The following is a 15,832-nucleotide window of genomic DNA, read 5'->3' on the forward strand; positions in this document are numbered from 1 at the left end:
GGGCCAATGGGTTGTCCAGATGGTGGGCTTGCACTGTATATTTTTGACAGGCAATGAACATTCACTAACTAACAGCCTTCCACAATTTAAAAAAAAAGATTGTGTCAAATGGGTGATTGTTGCAACTTATTTTACTGGGCCGTGGCAGGTTTAGAAAAAAAGGAAAAGAATCGTTTATGCTGAATGAGTTGGCAGTGAGTGGTTGTGTTGGAGGGGTGCTCAGGAGGCAGTGTAAAGTGAGAGTTGGTGTTTCTCTGGTGCAGTTGTCTCCTCCCTGTGTGATACAATGAGAGCCCTGTTGCTGTAAGTGAGCCATTTGCGCGGGCCGGGTCACCAGTGGCTGCCAGGCCAGAGAAGTGGGGGGAGGAGAGGGAAAGGCAGACGTTTGCATGGCACTGAACGTTTGGCTGTGTTCAGCCTGACGTTCTCCTCGGCACTCACCAAGCAAGTCGCTGCAGTTGTTTTTTTTTGAAAATATCTTCCTGGGACCGTATTATATCCCGGCGTCCTGCAAGCCGCGCTCTATCTCAGCCTTGGCACGGATGCGGAGTTTTTTATATCCAGAAATTTCCACTATAACCGCCTTTTTAAAGCCTTAACCTCCCGAGGGGGGAAGGGAAGGAACAACAACAGGAGGCCGCCCAGCAGCCGGGAGGAAGAGGCCGAGTGTCTGCGGTTCCTGGTGAGTGAGCCTCGGGCCCCGCGTACCGACTGCTACCGGGGGAGCAGGCTGCGAGAGGCGGGAGTGGGGGAGGGGAGGTGTCGGTGAACCTGGGGGGGTGGCCTGAGGTGTTAGGCCGCGGTTAGAGGAAGAGGAGGAGGAGGAGGGGGGGGCTCAATGTCTCACTCCTCGGCCGCCGCCGCCATGGTGACCTCCCTCGGAGTGAGGGGCCTTGCCGAGCCCGGGCTGAAGCGGGCGGTGGCGGCTCCCTGCGGGGGGGGGAGAGGGTTGCTTTTGTGGGTGAAGGGGCCTTAGGCCCAGGTCTGGGCCTCAGCAGCCCGCCACCCCGGCCTCGGCTGCAGGGCGGTGCGGGAGAATCGGCGGAGGCTCCCCTAGGGGCCTGCACTCGTGCTGTGGGGGGAGGGGAAGCGTTTGAAGAAAAGCTGAAACCCACATGCTGCTGCTGCTGCTCTGACAGACACTGGAGCTGCAAGAGTTCCTTGTCTGGAGTTGAACTAAACGGTGAATTTAGTGAAGAGATCCATTGGAGTTTAAACTGACTTCAAAGTTATGGCTTTGTTGCTACCTGTACTGTTTGCAATGTCCGCTGCCCCCCCTTCAAATACTTAACAATATTGTACCATGTCAATTAGTTGCTGATTATACTTTTTTCTTAACGTAGCGATTGCTGTTTGTAACTTACATAATGGATTATATAATTGCCAGGACACCAGCATTTCCATAAAACCAAGAACTCAACTTTTTTTTGCAGAAGCTACATGCTTGCGCAGTGTAAAACTGGACACTTTTTTTTGTCTTGAGCACAAAAATCAGTTTCTAATTCGATTTCCTCTTGTTGAACTCTTAGAGTTCAGAAATTGGGATCAAAAAAGTGTTCTGTAAATTGTAGGCTTGCTGTTTTTTACTGTAATGGCATTGATGGAATAAGTTTTTAACAAAAGGGGTTATAATTTCTGACCAGATCATGTAAAATTAATATTTCATGTGAAATGACTGTACTTGAGGAATGCTACTTCTGTAAATTATACTGTCTTACATGCAAGTTAAGAAAACTTCTAAAACTTATCATCGATTGAGCCAATTTATGGGTTAAGTGAATGCTTGAAATTACAATTCTTCAACTTCTACAAATAGTGTGTGGGTTTGTTTTGGTATTTAGGAAAGTGCAATAATCCTCCTTCAGTTGATCTATTTTTGCTTTATGATGTGCTACACTTAGATTTTAAAATATACTGCACACAACACTTTGCAGCAGTTAAATGATCATTTTTCTTTCATACAATCCGGATGAATTATTTTCCTGTGGGAGATGGGGAGGGGTGTTGGGTACACTGAATTTGGGGAGTCAAAATAGTTTGTTACGACTGAACAACCAGAAAAGATTTACATATATTACATTTCTTTTCATTGTACTTCTGATTGTATGTTTTCTACCCTCTGCAGTTTAACTTGCCCGATTTATCCAAATTCGGCATTGCCCATTTTTCATGTGTTAGTGATGGCTGCATCTTGTGATAGGACACGGGAACGTTGTCATCAGTTCACCATATAATGTACTCATGAATCATTGCCTGTCTATACAGTACTAGTTAGGACATAAGGTTTCTTGACATCAACAATAATTTGTACTTTTTATAAAGTCTTTAAAATAAAAACACATCTTGAGATACTTGACAAGAGCATAATAACCAATTTGACAGTGATTTACGAAAGGTGACATTAGATGAGCAAAACTTTATTCAAAGACATAGCTTTTAGCAGATTTTTAAAGGAAAGGCAGAAAGATCAGCGGAAGCAAGTCCACGGCTTAGGACCCAGACAGCTTAAGGTGTGCCCATCAGCGGTGGATAAATTAAAATCGTGTTTGGTGGAAGTTCTGAGGAAAAGTCATCAGACCTAAAACACTTAACTGTCATTTCTCTTCACCGATACAGGGGGAAAATGGGAATAGAGGGAATACAGATATCTGAGGATTGTGCAGCTTGGAGAGGTTACAGAGGTAGAGTGGGAAAATGGCATGCTGGGGACTTTGAAAATGAGGATAAAACTTTTAAAATCAAAGTATTGCTTGACTTTGAACCAGTATCAGTAAATCAGCGAGCGTAATCAAAGTATTGCTTGACTTTGAACCAGTATCAGTAAATGAGCGAGCATAAATGGGACTTGGTGTGAGTAAGTACGTGGACAGCAGAGTTTTGGATGACCTCAATTTGAAGTGTAGAAATGTGGGAGACCTGCAGAGAGTGTGTTCAAATAGTTAAAACTAGTGTCAACAAAGACATAGGTGAGGGTTTGAGCAACAGATGAGCTGAAGTAGGATGGAGCTAGTTGATGATACAGAGGTGAAATTAGGTGGTCTTGCTTGTGGAGCCATGTATAATTGATAGTTCCTCTAAGGCCCAAATATGTTGCCAGATTGTGACTGTTCTGGTTTAGTCTCCAAGTGGTTTCGGCGAGCGTGTTAGTCAGTAACTAAGGGTCAGGGTTTGCAGCACACATTGTAACCAGTTGTTTTGATCTTCCCAAAAGCTGAGGAGCCTTCTGTTTATTCAGCACAGAATGGCAAATCAGCAGTGTGATAGTTCAGCAACAGTGGTGCAGACAGTAGAAAGTGTGATGAAGTAGAGCTGTATATTGCAGACGCATGTGTGATATTGGGCACTGTTGTCGAGGGGCAGTATCCCTTTCTTGTATATCTGATCCTGATTCCTTGCAGTTACTATAACAGAATGGGATTTTTTTTCAATGAACATACTGACTTGTTATGACAACCTCTGGGTCAGATGGGACTTGAACTTGGACTTTCTGGCCCAGAGATAGGAACATTACCACTGTCACAAGACTAAGAGTGGGAATTGTATCATGATTATAGTCTATGAACCTTATTCCTTAGGAGTTTCTAAAATCGATAATTTTGTATAAATCAGGCATACATTTGCATCACTTTTAATGGGTAAGCAGAGAGTGGGTGGGAAATTCATTGCTGTTAGTTGCTTGTGAAAATGAATTGGTTTATCTGCATCAACAGTAAAGTTAAAATCAGTGTATAATGCACAGTTGATATCTGTCCCAAATTTATATTTTAGAATACAGATGGTAGAATATAAACTGGTCGGCGTAACTTCGAGGGCTGAAGGGCCTGTACTGCGCTGTAATGTTCTGAATTCTAGAATGTTCCTGTCAATTACCTCAGTCAGTTTAGAACTTAATTGTGAATCTTGAGCTAATGTTTCAATCATTTGGTATCTTGTGGTTTCTTTGTTTGGATCACAGGAGACAGGAGTGGTGTGAATTATCATGCATGATTCAGCTGGCCGCGTTTTCTCGTGTCAGATTTTTAGTAGACAAATGAAACTTCCATCTGACCTCAGAGGAAACTCCGATCTACTCTAGCCTAGTATTTACGGTACCTATACACTACTTAGTTAGAGTCTTTGTTCATCTGGGAAGCACCAAAGAAACTTTGTGTCATAGCTCGCCCTTTATTGATGGACACTGGTGTTGAGGGTTATGGAGGGCACACGGGCAAGTTGAGTTTGAGAGTACTCCATATCAGACAAGATCTTCTTGAATGGTGGAGCAGGCCTGAAAGGCTAAATGACCTACTTCTCCCATAGTCTTGTGGGACTGACATTAAGTGGACACCAGACCCAGCTCGCTACTTAAGGAAATTCCTGTGCATCATTTTGTGTGAGGTCAAGCTGAAGAGAAGAACAATGCTTAATCCTTTTGCCTAGTCATTCTAAAACTGTGTTGGCCATGAATGGAAATCTTGAGGTGGAAAATTTGGTGAAATGTGCTAATGGATGAGAAGCAGACTGAAGGTGGCGTCTACTATATAGTGAGTATCCTTGTCTTGTTGTGTCTTGCATCCATTGGTGTATATTCACAATTCTCAGGCCTCAAACTATAGGGGACTGATTTTATGATTTTTAATGTTGTAAATGATATTTTTGCTTGGTCATTACTTCCACCACCAAAGTTGAGTGGGTGTGATGGTTTTTGTCTTTGTTTGGTACTCTGTCAACAATAGATCTACAATAATTAATAGACAGATGTCAACAAACTTGTCGAGATGAAATGAGTCCAATTGAAAATTTATTTTATTTTGAAAATTCAGATCCAGGTTCTGGATCCTGAGGATCTTTTGAAGAATTCATTAACATTGGGGAAAATTCACTTTTAGATAAATGTTGTACTGTGTTTTATTTAAAATGTTGTGGAGTGTCTCTGTTGCTGTGGTGCACTTTATCACAGCTGTCAAAATATGAACAGAGTTTCCAGAGGAGGAGGTTGGATATGGATTGATCTGAAGCCTTAATGAGGTGAAAGTTTTTGTTTTGTTGGAAAATCTTTTGTGGATCATGCAGGCAGGGAAACGCCTTGAGGAGCTGTGTACTGTAATTGTAGTAATATTGAGTTAATATACTGAAAAGGTATGTGCTGTACTGAGTGCACTCTTGTTTTCAGTGTCTGACGTAGGGAGCCTTTGACTGTACTTGTGTTGTCCTTAGGAGCTGGTCTTTTTAGATTATAGAATATGAAATACAGGTTAGAGATGTACACACGCATGCTGATCTAATTCTGTGTTTAACTTGATACAGCAGAAGTCTTAATTTGACAAGGTTCATAGTCCCACGTTTAGGGGCCTTGCAGTGCTGTTTGTTTGGGCTATTTGCATTTATGGAGACAGTTGATGGTAGGACAATCCAGCATTTGCTTTTGATAATACGCTACAAATGTGTGTTATGGGTCTGTGTCTACTATGTCTAATCTACATTGAAAAATTCAGAAGCCTAGTGCACACTTGAGTCATAAGTTTATTAACTGAAAATTTGATGTTAAGTTATGGGTATATTGTAAGGCATTTACATAAATCTATAAATGGATGAATCGGTGGTCAGTGAAATTCAGTACAAACCACTGCCTGTAAGAGGGAAGAATTGTTGCCATGCATGTAATTTGGATGATGTTAAAAACAAGCTAAATGTAAAATAGAATGGGTTCACAGATAGGGTAGTGACATAAACTAAATGAGTAGTGGACACATGTGCCATGCTGAAATTGTGTAGCACAATGGGCAATCCTGCACTTTGAGTATTCTCTCGATATTTTATTGCCAAGGTGCAAGGGAACATTGAAGCTATATAAGTATTGGAAGGGAATGCCAGAAAGCTAGTTTGAAGTGTCAAAGTAATGAACGAAAAGGGGATAAAAGGGAAGAGAAATTGACATCACAAGGGTTATTTCTTGAATTGCGTGATATTAAGTACCATTAATTAAGTTCACCCTTTTAATGTGCGTGCAGATTTTACAATAAGAGACTAAGAATGATGGACTAAATTTTGATATTTTGAAGAACATTTTCAAGCAAAAGTGTTTGACATCTGGACTGATTTCGTAGGCAGGATCACGGAGGAAAAAGCCCTATGTTCTCGCAACACACCATTCCTCCACCCCCAAACATGTGTCTGTGCGCACACAGTAGTTCATAGCATCAAATATGACTTTTTTTTCTATATAGTACTATGTGACTTAAGTTGGACTGAATGGGTACCCTTACAGTATTTGTTTTGTACAATTATTTTAAAAAGCTGTCAAGTAATTTGTTTGGAAATTCCTTAGATTTGTATATTTGTGGATTCTTTTGCAGTAGAGCTTTAGGAAGCCATTGAATGTCGGTGGCCATTTTGATTTTTACTGGACATAGCTTAAATTGATAGGTCTTGTCTTAAATTCATAACAATACACCATGTTAGTACCACTCATTCCCAATGTATTGCTTTTGAATGCACCTGACCAAGACTGGTTTTTTAGCAATTGGGCTTTGATCCCTCGCAGATTTTTCTTCAGATTGCAGTCAGCTGTGAGATGTATAGGATCTTGTGCTGTGTAAAATCAGGAGCTACAAGAATAACACTGAATCTACTGCATTGAAACTTGTTTTTAAACATTCTACGAATCTACTGTTTGAATACAGACTTTGATTTTAGAGCTACTGCATTGCAGCCTAAACCTTTTAAACTTGCTGGATCTGGTCAGTTTGTTTTGGCATTCACGACATTTCCCGGCATTCAGAAGATTGCTGATTTAATGCACTGCAAAGTGATCTTGCGGTGCTGGTTTGTAAGGAATGTAAAGTCACTCATGCCATCCTTTGTGACTGTGGTGGTAATTTATCCCTCCCCATTATTCTTGACACAATTAACAATAAGGGGAGGCAATGGCCTAGTGGTATTATTGCTGGATTGTTAATCCAGAGACCCATGTTTGAATCCCACAATGGCAGATGATGGGTTTGAATTCAATGAAAAACGAATTGAGTCTACTGATGATCATGAATCTACTCTCTATTGTTGGAAAAACCCCTCGTGTTCACTAATGTCCTTTAGGTAACTGCCATACTAACCTGGTCTGGCCTATACATGACTAGAGACCTGCAACAATGTGGTTGACTCTTAATTACCCTCTGGGCAATGAGGGTTGGGTAATAAGTGCTAGCTCAGTCAGTAATGTCCTCATTACATGAATGAATTAAAAATACATACACCATCTTCCTCCCAAAGCTGAAAACAACAAATGCTGGAGATCCACAGCGCGGGTCAGGTAGCATCCATGGAGAGAGAGCAAGCTAACGTTTTGAGTCTCCTACCAGTGCTCGACTCTATTGTCTTGCTGAGTGGGATTGCGCTTGTATAGTCTCATTTTTATTTATTCTGTCATAGCCAGAGAATCATCTCCAATTGATTGTCTTCCCACTTCCAAACTATTGCCATTGATGTCCTACAAGGATCTATCCTGATCCTCTCCTATTTTGCATATATGGTGCCCCTCCGTGATATCATCTGAAACCACAATGTCAGCTTTGACGTTGTACTCTGACACTCAGAACTTCCTCACCGCCATCCCTCAACTGTCCACCAATTGTCAGTTTGCTTGGTAAGCATCCACTGCTGGTGGAGAGGAGTTTAGAGTCAGAGATGGACAGCATGGAAACAGACCCTTTGGTCCGACTTGTCCATGCCGACCAGGTATCCTAAATAAATCTAATCCTGTTTGCCAGCATTTGGCCTGTATCTCTCTAAACCCTTATTATATACCTATCCAGATGCCTTTTAAATGTTGTAATTGTATCAGCCTCTACCACTTATTCTGGCAGCTCATTCCATACACGTACCACCCTCTGTTGGAGAAAGTTGCACCTTGGGTCCCTTTTCCCCTCTCACCTTAAACCTATGCCCTCGGGGTTTGGATGCCTCCACCCCTGGGAAAATACCTTGTTTATTTAATCTATCCATGCCCCTCATGATTTTATAAAGCTGTATAAGGTCACCCCTCAGCCCCCAATGCTCCAGGGAAAATATCTCCAGCCTATTCAGCCTCTCCCAATAGTTCAAACCCTTCACACCTGGCTTTATCCTCGTAAATTCTTCTCTGAACCCTTTCAAGTTTCACAACATCCTTCCTGTAGCAGGGAGACCAGAATCACTCGCAGTATTCCAATAGTGGCCTAACCAATGTCCTGTGCAGCTGCAACATGACTTTCCAACTCCTATACTCAGTGCACTGACCAATAAAGTCAAGCATGCCAAATGCCATCTTCACTATCCTATCTACCTGCGACTCAACTTTCAAGCAACTATGAACCTCCACTCCACAGTCTCTTTGTTCAGCAATACACCCAGGACCTCCCCATTAAGCGTATAAGTCCTGCCCTGATTTGCCTTTCCAAAATGCAGCAAACTCACATTTACCTAATCAAGCTCCATCTGCTACTCCTCAGCTGATTGGCCCATCTGATCAAGATCATGTTGTACTTTGAGGTAACCACCTTTTGTTGTCCACTGCACCATACCCTCTTTGTTCACATCCAAATCGTTTATATAAATGGTGAAAAGCAGTGGACTGAGCAGTGATCCTTGTGGTACACCACTGGTCACAGGCCTTCAGGCTGAAAAGCAACCCTCCACCACACTTCAATCGTTTACCTTCGAGCCAGTTCTGTATCCAGATAGCTAGGTGTCCCTGTATTCCATGTGATCTAATCTAACCTAACCAACTAGTCTACCATGAGGAACGTTGCTGAACGCCTTACTGAAGTCCATACAGATCAGGTTGACTGCTCTGCCCTCATCAATCCTCTTCGTTACCAGTACAAAATCTCAATCAAGGTTGTGAGACATGCACCAGGCCATGTTGACTATCCCTAATCATTTTTTTGTCTTAATAAATGGGATTGTGGGAGAAATAGCAGTTTGGATCAGTAAATAGCTTGCTGAAAGTAGACAGAGAGTGGTGGTTGATGGGAAATGTTCATCCTGGAGTCCAGTTACCAGTGGTGTACTGCAAGGGTTGGTGTTAGGTCCACTGCTGTTCATCATTATTATAAACGACCTGGATGAGGACAAAGAAGGATGGGTTAGTAAATTTGCAGACGACACTAAGGTCGGTGGAGTTGTGGATAGTGATGAAGGATGTTGTAGGTTACAGAGAGGCATAGATAAGCTGCAGAGCTGGGCTGAAAGGTGGCAAATGGAGTTTTATCGCGGACAAATGTGAGGTGATTCACTTTAGTCGGAGTAACCGGAATGCAAAGTACTGGGCTAATGGTAAGATTCTTGGTAGTGTAGATGAGCAGAGAGATCTCGGTGTCCATGTACACAGATCCTTGAAAGTTGCCACCCAGGTTGACGGGGTTGTTAAGAAGGCATACAGTGTTTCAACTTTTATTAATAGAGGGATCGAGTTCCGGAACCATGAGGTTATGCTTCAGCTGTGCAAAACTCTGGTGCGGCCACAGTTGGAGTATTGTGTACAGTTCTGGTCACTGCATTATAAGAAGGATGTGGAAGCTTTGGAAAGGGTGCAGAGGAGATTTACTAGGATGTTGCCTGGTATGGAGGGAAGGTCTTACGAGGAAAGGCTGAGGGACTTGTGGCTGTTTTCGTTGGAGAGAAGAAGGTTGAGAGGTGACTTAATAGAGATGTATAACATAATCAGAGGGTTAGATTGGGTGGACAGGGAGAGCCTTTTTCCAAGAATGGTGACGGCGAGCACAAGGGGGCATAGCTTTAAATTGAGGGGTGATAGATATAGGACAGATGTCAGAGGTAGTTTCTTTACTCAGAGAGTAGTGAGGATATGGAATGCTTTGCCTGCAATGGCAGTAGATTCGCCAACTTTAAGTTGTCGTTGGACAAGCATATGGACGTACATAGAATAGTGTAGGTTAGATGGGCTTCAGATTGGAATGACAGGTCGGCGCAACATCGAGGGCCGAAGGGCCTGTACTGCGCTGTAATGTTCTACGTTCTAAATACATGTAAATCCTGTCCCTCAACATTCCCTCCAACAACTTGCCCATCACCGATGTCAGGCTCACCAGTCTATAGTTCCCTGGCTTTTCCTTACCACCTTTCTTAAATAGTGGCTCTACGTTAGCCAACCTCCAGTCTTCTGGTACCTCACCTCTGGCTATTGAGATACAAATATCTCAGCAATGGATCCAGTAATCACTTCCCTAGCTTCCCACAGATTTCTAGGTTATACCTGATCAGGTCTTGGGGATTGATTCCTCTTTGTGTTTTAAACCATCCAGCACTACCACCTGTCATATGGCCATTTTTCAAGATATTGCTACTTATTTCCCCAAGTTCTATATCTTCTATATCCTTCTCCACAGTAAACACTTAAAATGTTTGTTTTGTATCTTCCCCATCTCCTGCAGTTCCACACACAGGCATCCTTGCTGATCTTTTGAGGGGCCCTATTCTCTCCCTAGTTACCCATTTGTCCTTAATGTATTTGTAGAATCCCTTTGGATTCTCCTCAATCTTATTTGCCAAAGCTAACTCATGTCCCCTTTTTATCCTCCTGATCTCCCTCTTCAGTATACTACTGCTTTTATACTCTTCTAGGGATTCACTCTATTTGTACTGATGCTTTCTTTTTTTTTGATCAAAATTTCAATTTCTCTAGTCATCCAGCATTCCCTACACTGACCACCTTTGCCCTGACAGGAACGTACGGTCTCTGGACTCTTGTTATTTCATTTTTGAAGGCTTCCCATTTTCCAGCCACCCCTTTACCTGTGAGCATCTCTCTCTCTTCCACCCCCCCCCCCCCCCCCCTCCCCAATCAACTTTTGCAAGTTCTTGCCTAATACCATCAAAATCAGCCTTCCTCCAATTTAGACAGCTTCAACTTATAGACCTGGTCTATCCTTTTCCATCACTATTTTGAAACTAATAAAATTATGGTCACTGGCCCCAAAGTGCTCCCCCACTGACACCTCAGTCACCTGCCCTGCCTTATTTCACAAGTGTAGGCCAAGTTTTGCACCTTCTAGTAGGTACATCCACATACTGAATCAGAAAATTTTCTTGTACACACTTAAATTCCTCTCCATCCAGTCCCTTAACACAATGGCAGTCCCAGTCTATGTTTGAAAAGTAAAAATATTCTACCATAACCACTCTGTTATTTTTACTGATAACTGAGATCTCCTTACAGATTTGTTTCTCAATTTTCTGCTGACTGTTGGGGGTGTCTATTGTACAATCCCAATAAGATAATCATCTCTTTTCTTATTTGTTAGTTCCACCCAATTCCTCAAACAATTGAGGCACCCAAGCCATTGTCTTCAGGTGTAGTCATCAACTGCATAACCTTTCCTTGACACCTGTCTGTAGTCTTGGATTAGTCACTAAGATTGCCCATTTCTGCCTCTGTAACAACATTACTTGATTCACCTGGTGGCTCAGATCATCCTGAAATACTTGGCTTATACTCTTTTATTACAGCTTTGACTATTTCAACATCCTCTTTTAAGGTCTTCTATTTTCCACCCTCCAGAAATGTAAGCTCATCTTAACCTCAGCTGCTCTTATCACACTTTTTACTAAATCTTGTTCACTTATCCTTGTGTGCTTAGTGGTCTATATTGCTTGCTCGTGAAACAGTTTTTTATTTTCGAGTCCCTTCATGATCTCGCCTCTTCCCTACTTTTTAATCTGATACATCTCTACAACCCTGGCATCTCTGTGCTGCACTCCTTCCCTTTGCTCATTTCCCATTTTAATCACTTTCAGCTATTGAGACCCTAAGCTTTGGAATTCTCTCCCACCCCCTCTTTCTTTCTTTTAATTCTTTTTTAAAAACCTACCTCTGTGGACATTTATTTTTGATATCATTTCAATGTCAAATTTTGCCTGACAACTTTCCTGTGAAGTTCTTTGAGGTGCTTTACTGTATTAAAGTGACAGCATAAGTTGTTGTGACATTCTTGTTCTTCTGTTTCTTACTTTTTCTGATGTCCTGCAGTCCTACAATCCTCCAATGTCTCTGCAAACCTATAGTTCTGGCCTCTTGCACATCAATGATCTCTTTTTCCTACTCCGTCACTATTGGCTATTTCTTCATCTGTCTTGCCCTTTTTAAAACGCTTATTAATAATTTACCTTTGTTCAAGCTTTAGGTCACATCTCTTAATGTCTTAATATGTGGCCCAGTATCATTTTTGTTGATAATGCTCCTTGCAGCACTTTGGAATGTTTCAATATGTTAAATGTTCTACATAGGTGCAAGTTGCTGTTATCCACAGTTCACAATTGTAGAGCTTGGCAGCTTGAATTGTTTCACATTCAGCAGAAGAATTTGTACTGATCCAGGACCAGTGTTAGCTAGATCCACATTGCCCAAATTATTATACGTATGAGGATGAGAAGATTAATACATTTTGGGGATGATGTTTTAAATTTAGCATAATTGAAGGGGTTCATATGCCCTGTTCTGCATTCTGGCTGACAGGAAGCCTAGCTGGTTTGATTTTCAGAGATTAAATGCAAGCTTGTACTTGGAAGGTTATTTATGCTCTGAATCAATGGGAGCAGTCTCTAAGGATCCCGAAGTCCCAGCAAGGTGATGATGGTATTGAGTTGTAAACAGTAGTGGTATAAACTATCCATTTATTGCTAAGATGAAAGGGTGTTGGGATTAGCAAAACTAATCAGCATGTCTGCATGGATGCAAACTAAATGTGTCTTACATTGTCACGGAGAAGATGTCAAAGGAAGCTATTTTTGATATGAGTATAGGTTTCCTTATCCATGAATATCTCTCTTGGGCAGTAGAGTTTGAGTGTTCAACAGAAAGAAAAGCTGGTTTGTGAGCTCCCACAGCTGAAATGGAGGTTGAAGAGATTCATCCTAGTGTGGCCAGAGAGAACGAGAGCAGGCTTACCATTAGTGGTAGGTTTAGAAAATCTCTCTAAAAAGTGAGGAAAATGACTAGAGATAGTCGTGTGATATTTCTGTGCAAATGTATTGGAAGGTGGGGTTGACTGGATTGTCTGCTCAAAGGAATGTATAGAGTGTTTAATAGGTTATTGGTATATAGGGAACATAACTTACTATAGTTTAACATCGAAGTTGCCTTCAAAATGTATACTATTTACTCATTTATTACATTCAAAGTTTTTTTAAAATATGAAGTCTTGTAATATTCTTACAACTTTCAACTACAGGGTCAAATCTTTTACAGGTCTCTATGGAAAATGCAACCAAGTGCTGTTGTCATTCACCACGCTTCTGTTCCTTGCACCTCACATGTGTCAGTTTTTTAAAATTCACACATGGTAGTGGCGTTGCTGGCTGGTCAGCCAGCATTTCTTGCCAGCCCCTAGTTGCACTTGAGAAGGTGGTGAGCGAGCTGCAATCTTGGAACTGCTGCAGTCCATGTGCTTATCAGTTTGCAATTGCAAGTCATGATTAAATCTGCCTCCAAACTGGCATTTTGCTTTCCAGATCTTCACCACTTAGTCGATGGAAAGGATTTTTCCTCATGTTTCCATTTTTAAAAAACACTCATTTTCAAACACTGAGGACACTAGTGTCAGGTAGTTCTCAACCATTCTGACAGAAACAGTTTATCTCTGTTTAGCATCCTTATAAACTACATTGTCAAATCCGCTTGTATTCTTCAAGGTGAATAAATCCATAATCTCCAACCTTTTCATGAAAAGTGAAATCTATCTCATTCTCTCAAGTCTTTTTAACTGCCCATTTCACCGACCTGCATATGTCCTCCTGATGTGGTTCTCATGTTGACCTCCTGAGAACCTGATTCTGTAGCTTCCTCCAATGTGGAAAACCACTTTTAACAACTGTTGTTTCTGTCTTCCAAAGATGTCATATTGGACTTGAAGTGTTAACTGTTTACTTGTCCAGAAAAAGGGTCTTTTTTTGCATTGTGAAAGAACCATGAAAGAACGAGCATCCTCAATACCCAATATTAATGAATTATATACATCATCCATTAATATTACAGTAAAGGTGTTTTAAGGGCCAGGGTATCATTGTTTGTTTATTGAGGCAAAGTAATGCAATTGTGCTAACTCTGCAACTTGCACCCACTTCCTTGTCGCATGGATATTGTACTGGACAGGTTTTTGCCCCTCTTCATGCATGTGAAGTGATGAGGATCTGGACATCAGCTTCATTAACGATTAGAATCACTGTTTCTGTATGCAGAGGTAAGAATTTTGGTCATGAGCTGCAGAAGTGGCAAATGCAATGGTGGGACTAGTGTGTTAGCCATCAGACATGACTTGGAACCTTTTGAATAGGTGGGGAAGTGGATTCTAAAGAGGGAAGCAGAATGCTCAAAGCAGAAAGCTTCAACAAAGCAGTTTCCCTTTCAGTGCCATACATCCTTCTTTCCTCTCCATTTACTTAATCAATTCTGTCTCTTTCGGTTTCAGTATGTTCTGTAATTTTTATCGTGGCATGGTTGTTTTTGACTGGAGTAGTACTAAGAAACTAAACTTTTAGAGTAGCTGGACCCAAGATTTTATCCTTTCCTGACTCACTCTCTGTTGCTTCGGTATCCTTGCTAAGATTCAATGCCTAAAATTATATGCTGCAGGGTAGATGTAGCTGTAACTATTACTTACCATTGGCCTCTGAAATAGGGTTTTGGCTCAACGTTTAAATCAAAGAGAGAGCTGGCATTCACTAGATGCTACCTTGTTTAGGTAATTTCTCTACGTATGACCCTTAAACTTTTAACACTCACTCACTCACTCACTCATGCATGAATTTAAGGAACATGTTTTGACAGCCTTGTTGGACGACTTCCTCTCTTGACAACTTAAAACTTTCTATGTCTGGAATTTTTCTCTACATACCACTAAGCCAATTAGGAAACTTTTCTTCTGCCCTGACTGCTTTGGTCATGTTATAGACATTTTTGTTTCTCTAACTGACGGCTTGTCTCTGAAAGAAACCTCTTCCACTCACTAACCTTCTGGAGGGTTCTTTCATTGTAAAAAGAAGCCTGTTTTCATCCCTCGCCTATGTCATAGGACAATTTTTCAGGTTTCTGAAGTACTGAGCTATTCACCTTGAGGGTTTATTTTGAAGATCTCAGTTAAATGTGTGTAAATACATTTACAGATAAACCAGTAGCACAGTCAGAACTCTTTCGCTTCTTAACACAGGATGTAAAATGTAAGAATTGACAAGAATTAAAACATTTACAAGTGGACATGGATATGTTCGGTGATTGGGACAAAATTTGGCAGATGGTGTTTAACATGGGTAAGTGAGAGATCCCTGTTGAATGGTAAATAAAGAGGAACTTCACGGTGCTTTGTACAGAGGGATCTGGGTGTCCTTGTGCATGAATCGCCAAAACATAGTATGTAGGTACAGTAGACAATAAAGAAGGCAAATAGGATTTTGGCATTCACTGCTATAGGAAAAGAGTATAAAAGTAGGGGAGAGTTACTGCATTAACTAGGCATTAGTGAGACAGCATCTGGAGTATTGCATAGAGTTTTGGTCCCCTTGGTTGAGGTGGGATGTTGAAGCATCGGAGGCAGTTCAGAGGAGGTTCATCAGATTGATTCTAGAGATCGCGGGTTTGTTTAATGAAGAAAGATTAAGCAGCTTAGATTTATACTGTCTGGAGTTTTGAAGAATGAGATAGGAAAGGAATTGACAAAGTAGACATAGAAAGGATGTTTCCTTGTGTAGGTGATCTAGAATGAGTGATCATAATTTTTGGATAAGTAGTTTAGCAGATTTAAAGTGGACATGAGAAGGAATTAATTCTCAAAAGGGTTGTGTGTCTGGAATTTACTAACCCAGA

General features: G+C 41.3%; 1 protein-coding gene across 1 annotated transcript in view; it reads left to right on the forward strand.

The window, feature by feature from the left end:
- The first annotated feature begins 378 nt into the window (after positions 1-378).
- The window catches only part of tbl1xr1a (TBL1X/Y related 1a), a 180,974-nt gene continuing 165,520 nt past the window's right edge, over positions 379-15,832 (forward strand). The window contains exon 1 of the mRNA XM_087993572.1: positions 379-682. The gene's annotated coding sequence lies outside the window, so the exon portion shown is untranslated. The remainder of the gene's footprint in view (positions 683-15,832) is intronic.

Source organism: Chiloscyllium plagiosum, unplaced genomic scaffold, assembly GCF_037043375.1.
Source record: "Chiloscyllium plagiosum isolate Xiang-an unplaced genomic scaffold, Cpla_swu_hap1 HiC_scaffold_13, whole genome shotgun sequence".
In the NCBI taxonomy this organism is placed as follows: Eukaryota; Metazoa; Chordata; class Chondrichthyes; order Orectolobiformes; family Hemiscylliidae; genus Chiloscyllium; species Chiloscyllium plagiosum.